The sequence below is a fragment of the Passer domesticus genome, chromosome 11 (assembly GCF_036417665.1).
Source record: "Passer domesticus isolate bPasDom1 chromosome 11, bPasDom1.hap1, whole genome shotgun sequence".
NCBI lineage: Eukaryota > Metazoa > Chordata > Aves > Passeriformes > Passeridae > Passer > Passer domesticus.
In genome coordinates, this window is record NC_087484.1 from 10,401,510 (window position 1) to 10,413,652 (window position 12,143).

Genomic DNA, 12,143 nt, shown 5'->3' on the forward strand with positions numbered 1-12,143 from the left:
GGGAAACACTCTCTCAAATGTCTCAAGGTGGAAGATGCTGTTGAGGAACAGGAAGCATCTGGGATGGTGCATGGTGGGAAGGAAAGGCAGAGCCTGGAATGAGTTTGATTTTCTTCTGTTTGCTGATTTCAAGCTCATTCTCCAGACACTGGCTTTGGAAGTGAAGCCTCAGCCCTGTTCAGCCACAGCACCTTCTAAAGACAGGCTGGTACATGGGTTCACCAGTGACCTCTCACTCCAACACCAGTGCTTAGGAAATTAAGTTAACATCCCAGCAAACTCCAGATAGCAGGGTACCACACATGCTGCAGCCCTGCATGCAGAATATTCAGTTGGTTGCTTGAGGTTGTTGGGTCCTCATGGCCACTGGGAACCAGGGATGGATCACCTGGCTCAGGGTTATTTTGTGTCAGCAGCAGCTGATTTTTTCAGTATGTTAGATACCATTTTATAGCCAACCACTCTGTAACCTCTACCCCACCAAAATGGAAATGCCTTCTAAAGAATACCTGTAGTCTGCCCACTGCTTAAAGACACTCACCTGAATTTCAGCTACACCATACTCAGGGCTGTGGTTTCCTGAGCATGAGGAGCTGGGTGCAGCCAAAGGCAGCATTCCCTGCAAAGCCAGGTGTTCTCTCCTGCTGGCAGCTGTGACTCAGGCTGAGGTAGGACACACACCACAGCACTTGGGTGTGTGGCTGCAAACCAGGTCTTCTTCAGCTGCCAGCCAGTGCCTCAGGCAGTGCTCAGGGCCACAGGCACTGCACTTTCCTCTGTACCTCCTCAGTGTGCAGGAAGAAAGAGGCATCATTCGCCTCATGTAGCATCAGGATGATGTTAAAAAAGGTTGGCATGGAAAACAGGTTTTTAGGCCTGTTTAAAATCAAAACAAGTAAACTAATGCCCAGTTGAGGAAGAAGCTGGTAGCAGCACTGTGGCCAGGTCGCAGGTGCCCTTGGTTAACTTCCAATCTGCTAAGCATCACCTGCCTTTTCACTGGTACCTTCCCAAGTTCTGGAAGGCAACCAGCAGGAACCTCAACAAGAACCTTGCTGCAACCTCTCTCTGACCATCAGGACATGCTTTTGGCATCCAGGCTTTTGGGAAAGGGGACAGGGATGAGTAGGTAGGCTACGGCAAATTACTCCAGGTAAGTGTCGTGGAAGCTGCAGGACGTCTGGAATCTGGGAATATGGGAGCAGGATCAGGAGCCTGAATTAAGGGGTATGTTCAGTGGGGATATGCCAGCTGCAGGCATCAAACTCTCACTGTGATAGTCAATTGTGTTGTCACACTGCTCTCTCTTCAACCAGGGAGGGATGTGCAACCCCGAGGGCTGCAGAAGGCACTGGGAGAACAGAACCTGTGTCACAGCTTTACTGCCATGCACTCTTCAATCTCTGCAGCTAATGCAGCTCATTGAGAACCACAGCCCAAGCCACATCCTTCCTCCTTCCTAACCATCAGGATATGCCTCCTTTTTGTGGAGCAGCGAGAAGAGACACATGCAGATGATGAGAGGTGCAAGAGAGAAGATTACTCTTTTCTGGCAACTTCACTCCTTTTCCACCTGGTGTTGGTTCCTTTCTCAAAAGCATACTTTGAGAAGACATGACCCCTTCCAAAAGGTGCAGGAGGCTGAGATCTACATTGATATTTATCTATTATTGTTCTATAGTGTACGTAAGTGATGAAAACAGCTACTGACAGCCTTGCAGGTTAGGCAGAAATAAATTGCCTGGAACTACAGGTTCACATCCCAGCAGTAAAATTTCCAGTCCTTGAGATGCAGCTAATATCATAGCCAGGAGCCTGCTGACTGTTCAGAGATTGATGTTAATGACCTGCTATGCAAAAGCATTTCTTCCAGGACAGAATCTTATTCCCCCCAGTGCAGCACAAACAGTTCCTGCTGCCTTCCACCCCAGAAGTGGCTGCATGTCTGATTCTGGCCATGTACACAGCAGTTTGTCATGCATGCCAAGACTCTCCAGCATGCAAGGCATTACAGAAATGTAAGACAGGATCTGAGCTATGACAAGCAGAGTGCAGGGCATCATATTCCACTGTGCAGAAGGGGAAATAGGGATGCAAAATATGTTCTTGAGCTGAATAAGCCATTTCAATAAAGTAAGGACTGAGGTGTACTTTTGCCTCCAAATTTTAACCAAAATAATACCATAATGCTTCTCACATTGTTCTGTCACAGTTAACTCATGAAATTACCCCACCTCCATTGCCAATAGCTATTTTCTAGTGTAGGAGTTTAATTTATCATTCCAATCACTGTAAAATACCCAAAAATTAGGGCAAAGCAAACAGGAAATCTTGTAGCTGGACTGCAGCAGGGTGAGTAATTTCAATATTCAGTGCAGTGTTCATCTTCTGACCCCAATGATTACTTTTAATTTCTCTTTTGGCCTTCTGTTAATTTGACTTCCTCTGTGAGAAAGCATTTCAGATGTGAACATTTTTTTTAGGTCTTCTTGCTGTTTCATGATTTGTGGTTAGTTTCTAGCTGGAGAAAACCAGAGAAAAATCTCTCTGGTTAGCCCAGTGTAATCTAATCTAGTCCAGCTGCAGCCCCTGAGCAACAAATTGCAACATCTAAAGATTTTTCAAGCCAAGTAGCACCTCATCACATCCAGTCACTGCTTCCACCTGGAGCAAGGGGAAGATGGGAGCCCCAGCAAGAGGATGATGTGTTTGGGCTTAGAGTGCATCCATGGGAGAGAGACCCCCAGTGCAAAGCAGGGCCAGCCACTATCTCTGCCCTTTAGCAGGAGTTGCAATGTGTCAGCCAGGAGTCTGAGCTCTCCATCCTTTGCTGGTTACAGTGGTGAGGCTGTGCAGCCTCATGCCTGCAGGAACTGTTCAGCAGCATCTGCAATCTCTGTTTCTTTCTGCTGTGGGATGGGCTAGTGGGTGCAGTGCTGGCTTGTGGAAGGGCTTGAGGAGGGTGATGGCTTTCCTGTGCTCTGCAGGGTCTGTGTGGCTCCTGAAAACCAGGCAGTCAGCAGCACCAGTGTGCACAGGCTGGGGCTCCCATCACACTCACAGCATAGGTGGCACTGGGTGTGCAGGGAGGACAGCTGGCTCTGTGTGCAGCAGTAACCCAGGAGTTCACACTGCTTCTCAGGAAGGATTTGCTGAGCTCTCTGTTATGTGTCTGTGTAGCTCTGGACAGCTCAAAGCTGCTTTGGCCACCCGTGCATCAGCTGTGCTCAATGCCTAGAGTTGCTTGGGGATGTTTGATTGTCAAAACATTTTGGTGTCAAGGGCCTCTCCACACCCTCTGGTGCGATGTGATCCCTGGCTCACAGACTGAGCAGGACTGTTTGGGAGCCCATCCCAGTTCTATTTAGACCCACACTGAGGGTAAGAGACCACGGTGTCAAAACTATACCTGATGTGACACTATCTGCTGGGATGGGTGAGGTGCTAGGCAGGCAAGCTCTGAGGCAAAGCACAAGTGTCTGAGCTCATTCATCTGCTGTGGCAAACGACTGAACTGAGGACAGCAGAGCCCAGGCCTTCTTGTCTCACCACAGCCTGGTGTTCTTGAAAACAACCAGAGAGGCTGTTTCTTGTTTTGGGGAATTTATTCCCTTCCGCTTCAGTTCTTTAAGATCTTTGCTCTGGGCTTGCCACAGGTTTTAGTGCCTGGTGCTCAACCATGGCTCAGTGAGCCAGGTTCAGCTGTTGCTATGCTGGGCCTGGGAGCTCTTCAGCTCCTCATGTGCACTCCAGAGGAGCTTGTGGTGGAGCAAAATCTGCTTCTGCACCCAATTGCTGGATAAGATTGGCTGCACTGTGCTCAGGGAGCAGTCCACCCAAGGAACAAGGGCAAAAGCTGGCATGTCTCAGGCCCTGGGCTCTGTCCTCTCCAATATGTGGTGCTGCAAAGGGGCACAGGCAGCAGCTGCTGACATGCCAGAGTGCCCAGCTCCATAACTAACCTGGCAATCTCCCTGCTGGTCCCCACTGGGTGCTCATTGGGTTATCACAGCCATCAGCAGCCCCAACGACTGGCAGCAGCAGCAGGGTGACTCACCTGGCCTGGCCCTCCTTGCACTAAATCTTGCTATCAAGATGATAATCTGCCGGTAATTTTTGCTCCAGCTGAGAGCTGTAGACCTGCTCTCACGCATCCTGCTCTCCCTGCAGGCAGAAAGCTTCCCCCCAAATTACCCCACCCTCACTCCCTGTACCCACAGCCTCTGGCCACTCTCCAGCACATTGTCTGCTTTGGAAACCAAAAACCTCTGCCCTAGTACCTAATTTCAGGAATTAGGCTCTGGAGGCCAGTGAGGTGCTGTGGAAGATTCAGGCAAGTGCATTTTTGTGGAGGTTGCAGTGCTGAGGCCATCCATCATTCAGCCAGGGAGGCGGTGCCCACGCGGCCCTGCTGGGCGCAGTTAATGCTGAGCAGCTTTTCCCTCAAAGTTTCCTCCAGGGCCTGTAATGCCCAGACAAGGACATGGCACATCATGGCACAGCAGTGGAAGAAGCCATTGGACCTTCAGCAGCTCCAGAGCACAGACCACAAGCTGTGAAGTGCAGATGTGCATTGCTGCACTAGTAACAAGCACAGGTCATGACTGTGTGTCCTGCTCTCTTCTCTGTTCCTCCTGTCACCTGTCTACCCCCCTTTTCTTTCTCCCCCTCTCTCTCATGTGGGATGTTATATGTGATATGGGGCTTTGTTCAGAGAGGATGCTGTACTGCAGGGCTGGGCTGAGAACTGACAGCTGATTTCTGGCTGAACAACTCACTCCAGTCTGCCTGGGCTCAGTAGAGGTGCCGAGAGAAACTTTCTGAAATCTGCAACTGATTTCCCTGGTCTGACTTTGGGATTTGGGGTCTTTGTGAAAAAAGAGCCAGGCATGCACATCTAGACCCTACCGCACAATCACTAGCATTTAAGAAAAAAAGAATAAGAAATTAAATAGGTGTTTTGCTTCTTCTGATTTCTGGGAAGAGCTCCATGTTGAGCACTTGACAGATTTACCAGTTTTGGGGGTAAATGTCCTTGGAAAGGGAGTCTGAGTCATCTCTTCTGCTGGAAAATGAGCAGTGCTGAAGCTGTGCCACCAGCCATCAGCCCTGCAGTGACACTTCCAGGGATGGTGAGAGGCCCATGGGAAAGCTTTCTGCTAGAGGTAGGCAGAGATTTCTCTGTGTCCAGAGGAGAAGCATCCCTTATCCATAGGGATATCAGAGCTACCAGCAAAGCTGAAAGGTCTGGCTGATATTATGAGGGCATCTTGGGGCTGGGTTAGAAGCCTCTGGGGTTTGTCTGAGCTGGGACTGTGAGGAACCTTAATGATGTGTTTCTGTTTTACAGCTACTAGAGATACAGGAAGCAAGTATCCCCTTCATATGTGAATCCACAGACCAGGAGTAGAGATAAGGATGATGTGAATGATCTCTTCTTGCACATCCCCTTCCTGTGGACCCCTTTGATCTAATTTACATTATTATTTATTTCAGGGTGACCAGTGTCCCACGTTGCCTTGGAGGTCAATCGAAGTTCACCTGTCGACTTCATGCACAGGATTTCAACCCGTGTCTGTGATTAGTGATGAAATGAAATTCACAGCTTGGAATAATTTATCCAGCATACCCAATCAAACACAAACATCCTTTGTGCTTGAAAATGAATCAGGGCTGGAGGCAGCTAGCCTGCTGCAGAGGTTTGTGATAGATTAATGAGCTGAGAACAAGCTGCCACCTCCACCCCCATCATCAGTGACTTTCCAGTGTGAGGAAAGGGACGCTGAGCTGGAGGTGAAGGATATACTCTCTGATAAGTGTTGCAGTGGGAGGTGAGAAATAAGAGCTCCAAGTGGAGGAGGAGAGGGGAAAAAAGACAAGCACTGTCCTCTGTTAAGCAGGGTACAGCTTAGACAGAGCAGCTGCCTGGCAGTCTTCTGGCAGGAGGGTCAGGGCAGGAGCAGCCCTGTGCTTGCAGCACATGTTATTGAATGCTACCCGCAGGTACCAGGGCAGCACCGACTGTGACTTTCTGACTTCTTCCAGTCACATGGGAAGGTCAGGGGCCTGTGAGATGAAAGGAGATGATGAAACAGCTGACAAGGTCTGCCCTCAGTGAGGTGCAGTAACACCAATGCAGAAGGGCTCATATCCCAGAGGTTTTTTGGGTTTAAAGATGAAAATAAAGTCTGAATTTGAGTGTCACAACTCAGTGATTTTTAATCGGGAAATTCATGCTTCTTACACTCTCTTTTCTTTCCCCTTTAACATGCCAGCTCTGGAACTGTGACAGAGGGTCCAGGCTGGGACAGCAACATGCTTCTCCTGGTGCAGAGTGGCTGCAGCATCAGCTGAGCTCAGCTCAGGGGGGTGATGAGCCTGTGGTTCAGCTGGGGAATGGTTGTACATGAAGCCAGGGCCAGTGAGCCACTTGCACTTCTCTGCCCTCATCTCAATACTCACTAACATCAAAGTGAAATTTCAGTTCCCAGATTAGCAAGTTTGAAAGGGTGAAATGTATATTGCCTGAAAGTGAAGAAGCCAGAAAGCAAAGCCAACCTTTAAGTGATCGTTTTGAGTACACATTTTTTGTGATTGTTTTTTTGTGGGGCTTTTTGTGACTGGGGCAAACCATACTTCAGAGAGACTTTGTGATATGAGGCTTTTATAAGTGATTAGCTGACACTGTAGGTTTGACAACAAAAGAAGATGAAAGAGACATTTCAGAGCTGAGACCATGGGTTGAGCTGGTGCCTAGTGAGGGGAAGATTTTTAAATTTGGTGCCACTCATGTGCCATGTGCTCAAACACAAGAACACTGCACTGTTGGGCAGCTGGCAGGAGAAGCTGCTACCAAAGGCAGAGCTGGGGAGCCTGCTAGGTCTCCACCCTGACAGCACTGCACTTTTGGGCTGTCTTCTAAAACCTCATTTATCAGTGTGTGCTGGGGGTCCACAACTGCATAAGGCAGGGGAAAAAGCTGTGCTGATCCCACTGACGGGCTGGGATCAGCATCTCCTGCCTGCAGGCTCAGATGAACAAAGGTGGTGTGAAGTTTTCCTTCCAAAGGCAGCAGGCAAACTAAGCTGATTTCATAATTTAAAGCAGCTTCTGGGGTTCTCTAATTATGCATCTTCCTGGTGCTACATCTCAAACTCCAAACCCACACACTTTGAGTGACAAGAGTAGCTCCTGCCTCTTGCTACCTGCTCACTGTTCTGTCCTTTCACACCAGCCCTGGAGTGATACTCTGGAGGGGTGGCTTCGCCCTGACTCCTGTAACATCTCTTTATGTCCAAAGAGGAAGCTCCCAAGTGACAGAAATTTGAACCATCCTGTGCAGGGCCAAAAACTGGACTTTCATGATCCTCCTGAGCTCTTTCCACATCAGGATGCTTGATGATTCTGTGAAGCTGCAGTACCAGCCACTGAATGGACTCTGCTAGCTGTGGGAACCAGGTACTTCTCCTGCTCCCTTGAACCAGTTTCTGGAAGCACATCCCTGTGAGATGAAAAGAGCTTCATCACTGGAGCCCAGCTCTTGCACATAGGCATGGAAGCTTTCTTAAAGCACTGTCCTATCTGTTCTTTTGCAAGGAAATGTGAGAGATTTATTTTTAAGCCACATCTAATTTAAAAAAAACAAATAAAGGAAGTGGTTGGGGCACATTTTACTGTGCACTAATGAACTGTAAAGGATATAGTCTAAAATTTTCAGATGTTTTGAAAGCAGCCCTGCAAAAAGCAAATACACTTCACAGAAATCTCTTTGACTTCTAGGTTGTTTCCTTTGTGTTGGTGCTAAACCAGAATCTCCTTGAGCTGAGGATCTTTTCACTGTCCTCCCACCCCCCTGCTTCCTAACCGCTGACAGTGGGTGAAAATATTCATGTTTCAGTCCAATACCTTTATATGCATTTCACACTGGGTTTTTTCCATTCCCCTGGGGTTGGGCAGGCCACGATTATCACTCTAATAGAGTTAATTAAGAGCCTTGAGGCCCTGACGTTTTGTTTTCTTTGGGACCAGACCTATGGCTTGGGCCTCTGAGCTACCTGCTCTGCCCCATCCCTTTTCTTAGAAAAACAGCCAGGCAAAATCTGGCAATGGGCTCTTCAGGAGCTGTGTGCAGCCTCTGGCCTGAGCTGGTGCTACAGGATCAGATGCAATGTCTCCTATCCTACAGCTAAGGTAAGCTTCCTGGAAAGGAGCAACGTGTGCTGATCCTTAACTGTGAATTGGACAATAGCTCAAAGAAATAAATTTACCCTAGGAAGTGAATCAGCAAGACAAGACATGTCCCCAAGAAGTCCATCTCCAGGATGGGTTTGATGCTGGCAGAGCAGCAGCCTGCTCAGAGAGCAGGTGAAGGCCATCAGGTGGGGGCTGCACTCACTTACCTTTAACACCTGAGAGAACCTGCCCCCAAAGGGAGCTTTTCCACTTGCCCCAGCCTTATTCAGCTTAATGGGAATCTCTGAGATCAGGTAAGGACTTTTTTTTAATAAATCCAGGAGCATAGGGTCACTCCCAAGTGTGGAATAAAATAATAAAACACTTTCATGTGGGAATCTTGCTGTCCTCTGGAGAGTTATAGAGATCAAAGGCTTAAAACAGTGTCTAATTGCAGGTGAGGTTATTCCTGTGAAACAATTGGCCTGTGTGCATGCGTGTGAAAATGGAGAGGGCGCGTTGCTAGCAAACTGAACTTCGTGCTGTGAAACTGCCTCAGTTTTAGGGAGTGTTAACTATTCCCTTGCTGGATTATGATTCTTTTAAGCAACCAGTTTGAGTCTGCATGGTCTTAGTACCCCACTGGCTCCTGTCCCCTTTCTCAGCTTGTAACTGGAATGCAAGTCCAAAGAGCATGCACAGGACCTAAGTGATGGGGAGAAATGAGGAAAAACTGCTGTGGTGTTCTGGAGAGGAGACCATGTCCTTTAGCTTGTGAAAGCTCCTAATGTAGCAAAGAGGAAAATGGATATTTGAAAGATAAAATTTGGGGGCCTGAAGCCTTTGTCTCAAATCTTCACAGGAGTGTTCAGTAACTTAAAGGATGAGAGTAAACTGTAACTGTAAGTTAAACAGACAAACATAGAAAACCAGGGTGAGAACAGACAGTTTTACATCAAACTGAAGGCTCCCAAGGAGGGGCTCTGAGCAGGACAGTCAACCCTGGCTTGTTTACTGCTTCTGTGGAAACTATGATGAATGAAAAAACTGTCCTTAAGAGTAGCAAGGAGGGGAAGAAGTTGAGCTGGTAACTGACCACCCAAATGACCTTGGGAATTCCTGTCTGAGAAATGTGAGTCTGGAAAGGATGAGCAGAGCTGAACAGGAACAGCCCTTGGATGCAGGGTAGCCAATGTTCAGGACACAAGGCCTGGGGCTGGCTCTGTGGTGAACCCTGTCTGGTCAGAGGAACAAACGAAACATGACCAGTGAGGAGTAGAAACCAGGACCTGAAGTTTTCAAGGGTCATGGCCTGATCTGGGGTCTTGTTTTAACACCCAGGAGAGGAGAGGCTGAAAAAGCCAGGGAGAAGGAACAGAAACTCGAGGGACAAGGAGTAGTTCTGTGTCAAAGCAAAGTGAAAGGCTCTGCCTAAGAGAGTTCTTGAGATAGTAGAGAATTGTGAAGAAGTGATGAAATGGAAAATAACTAGTAAAGTGCACCTATTTTCCCATTGCTTCTCTTTCATATGAAAGAGATGCTCAGTGAAGAGGTTAACAACAAGCAGGTTTTCAACAGCTTGAAAGTAACCAAGGCAATGTCTTCTTTTAGCTTTTAGGCAATTTATTGTGGTTTTTCTTTTTCTTTTTGATAGTATCTATGAACTCTGCAGGTTGATAAACTGTGAAAAGGCTACTGACATGCATCTGAGCCTCAGGGGCCTATAGGCTTGTAAGAGGGCCACTAGTCACATTGTGTAGTCATTTGAGGTCTTTGTTCAGAGACAGGAAGAAAAAAGCCTGTATCCTTGTTTGATCCTGGGCTTTTGAGGTTCTGCTTCACATCCTTATAAAGTCTGAGGCAAGACACTTGTCCTCTGAACTTTGGAACATGGCTGTGGCTGCCACTTAACCCCTCTTTTCACGACAGGTATCTCCTCTCTGCACCGATGGCCTAATTGCATGTATGAGTGTTGACACAGGGTGAAAAGAAGAAAGTCTTTAGTTAAGCAATTAGTTGTTGCCATTGCAGGCCCTGCCACAAGATAATTGAGCGCCATTAAGTAATGTTTGGTTCTGAAATGTAGCAATTATCTTGGTAATTGCAAGGATGTTCCTTGAATTCTAACCCAATTTTATTGACGTGTTGAGTGTTTCTGCTGCCATCCAAGCTGCTGGAGAGCCTGGTGTGAGACAGCAGAGAAGGAAAGAAGCATGTTCTCTGAGAGAGCCTGCCAAGAGTGATAATTTGGTGATGCTTTTCATGTTGCAAGCACCTGATATTGAGCTGGCTTCACCCTGCTCTAGCCAAGACCTCTCAGCCTGGGCAGGGAGATCTTGCCCTTCCTAAGACCAAAACAGGGCTGGGATGGTGGACCCTGGGATAGCATTTGACCTTGCCAGGGCTCTGTTTCCTTTCAAACAAGTCATTTTTGCACAGCTCCAAGCTCTCTTCTGGTCTTGAAGGCTTGTAGTCCAAGGCCTCTCCTCTGCCAGGAGTGGAGATCCGAGCTCCAAGGGGATGGCATTGGCCACTAGAGGGTAGCACAATTAAAAACATAAGGAAGTCTCATTTCTCGGAGTGGATCGGCTGTGCCGAGGATGCCAGCAGGGATGGTCAGACCCCGTGGGCACACAGTGCCTCCAGGCTGCCCGCTGGATGGGGCAGTGCAGGACCAGGAGCAAACTCATGGCCAGGAGGGGACTTGCCACAGTGGATCAGGAGCACGTGGCAGCAGAAGCAGAGCAGGACTCCCAGTGCTGCTGCTCCTCTTCCTGGCCACCATCCTCATTGCTCCGTCCTCACCAGAGTCCAGGCTCCCAAAGGAACCTTTTAGCTTGGCTCTGCTGTTGGCTTAATGTAATTTCCTGGTCTGCGGCTCTGACTCCAAGCTCAGAGCTGGGATACCACCATGCCAGATGGCCAATACCAAGGTCTTTCTCCCTTTGTGAGTTAACACATCTATAAAAGACTTCTTGGGTTAAAAATAAAGAGTATGTATTGTTCTTCTCTTGGCCTTTGCTGGCATGTACAAAGTGCCATGCACACTACCAGATAGGAATGCAAATGGTTTTTAGAATGGAGCTATTGTATGAATGGAGATAAATTGGTGGTGGGTCACAGAAGAAGAAAGGTTTTAATTTTAAAGCGTGCCTCTGGATCCAAAGGTCAGAGTGGAGCCATCCTCCCTTGAACAAAATCCCCACCACAACACTGTATTAACATGATACTTAAAAATGCAGCTGCGCTCTCGGGTTAAAGTCCTGGCTCTGCAGAGAGCACACTCTGGCAGGATCAGTTTCAAGGATGGAGAAATGCGGTGTCTGACGCACACTAAAATGTCTGTGCCCCGATCTGCTGTGCAGCAATGCATCAAGCACGTCTTGAACCATGGGCTCTGCCAGCACGCGCCAGGCACAGGGGGTAGTTATGATGGTAATGTAGTTAATTGGGGGGGATGGAGAAGGCAAGTGCTTTCCTTACAGTCGTGTGGCTCATTAGAGCAATTGCATAGCACTGGCTGTGTGAAAGAGCTTTTTCTCTTCAAGGGTATTCATAGCATGCCAAGAAGTCTTGTTACTTCATGGGGGTCGTGATGATGTTTCCTTGCAGTGTTTGGGGCAGCATCGAGCCACAAGCAGGTGCATTGCAATAGCACAGTGCAGCGCTATGACACTGCTGTGAAAGAATCCGAGTGACTCAAGGTAGAAGTTTCTCATTGCGTAGAAAAGGGCCAATTTGAAACTGATCCTCACTAGCTGCAGGACATCACCACTGTGGCAGCAAGACATAAGAGCACAGAGTGCTTGTTTAACTGTGAATATACCCTTGTAACTCATGGGGCAAAACTGTAGTCTTTGTGCTGTGTCTGCCCATTTAAAACCAAAATATTTATTCACCAGATTGAGACCTATCAGTTTGATACATCTTCAGAGGTCATTGCTGGTCAGCTGACACCATGGAAGGAAAGT

General features: G+C 47.9%; 1 protein-coding gene and 1 long non-coding RNA gene across 2 annotated transcripts in view; both read left to right on the forward strand.

Annotated features, from left to right (window-relative positions):
• Nucleotides 1–636: 636 nt before the first annotated feature.
• Nucleotides 637–2,150, forward strand: LOC135278819 (uncharacterized). The gene is made up of 2 exons (XR_010346221.1): nucleotides 637–1,153; nucleotides 1,317–2,150. It is a non-coding gene; the product is annotated as an uncharacterized LOC135278819 (long non-coding RNA).
• A 6,184-nt stretch (nucleotides 2,151–8,334) lies between these two features.
• Nucleotides 8,335–12,143, forward strand: part of TP63 (tumor protein p63) — a 152,020-nt gene continuing 148,211 nt past the window's right edge. The window contains exon 1 of the mRNA XM_064385646.1: nucleotides 8,335–8,486. The gene's annotated coding sequence lies outside the window, so the exon portion shown is untranslated. The remainder of the gene's footprint in view (nucleotides 8,487–12,143) is intronic.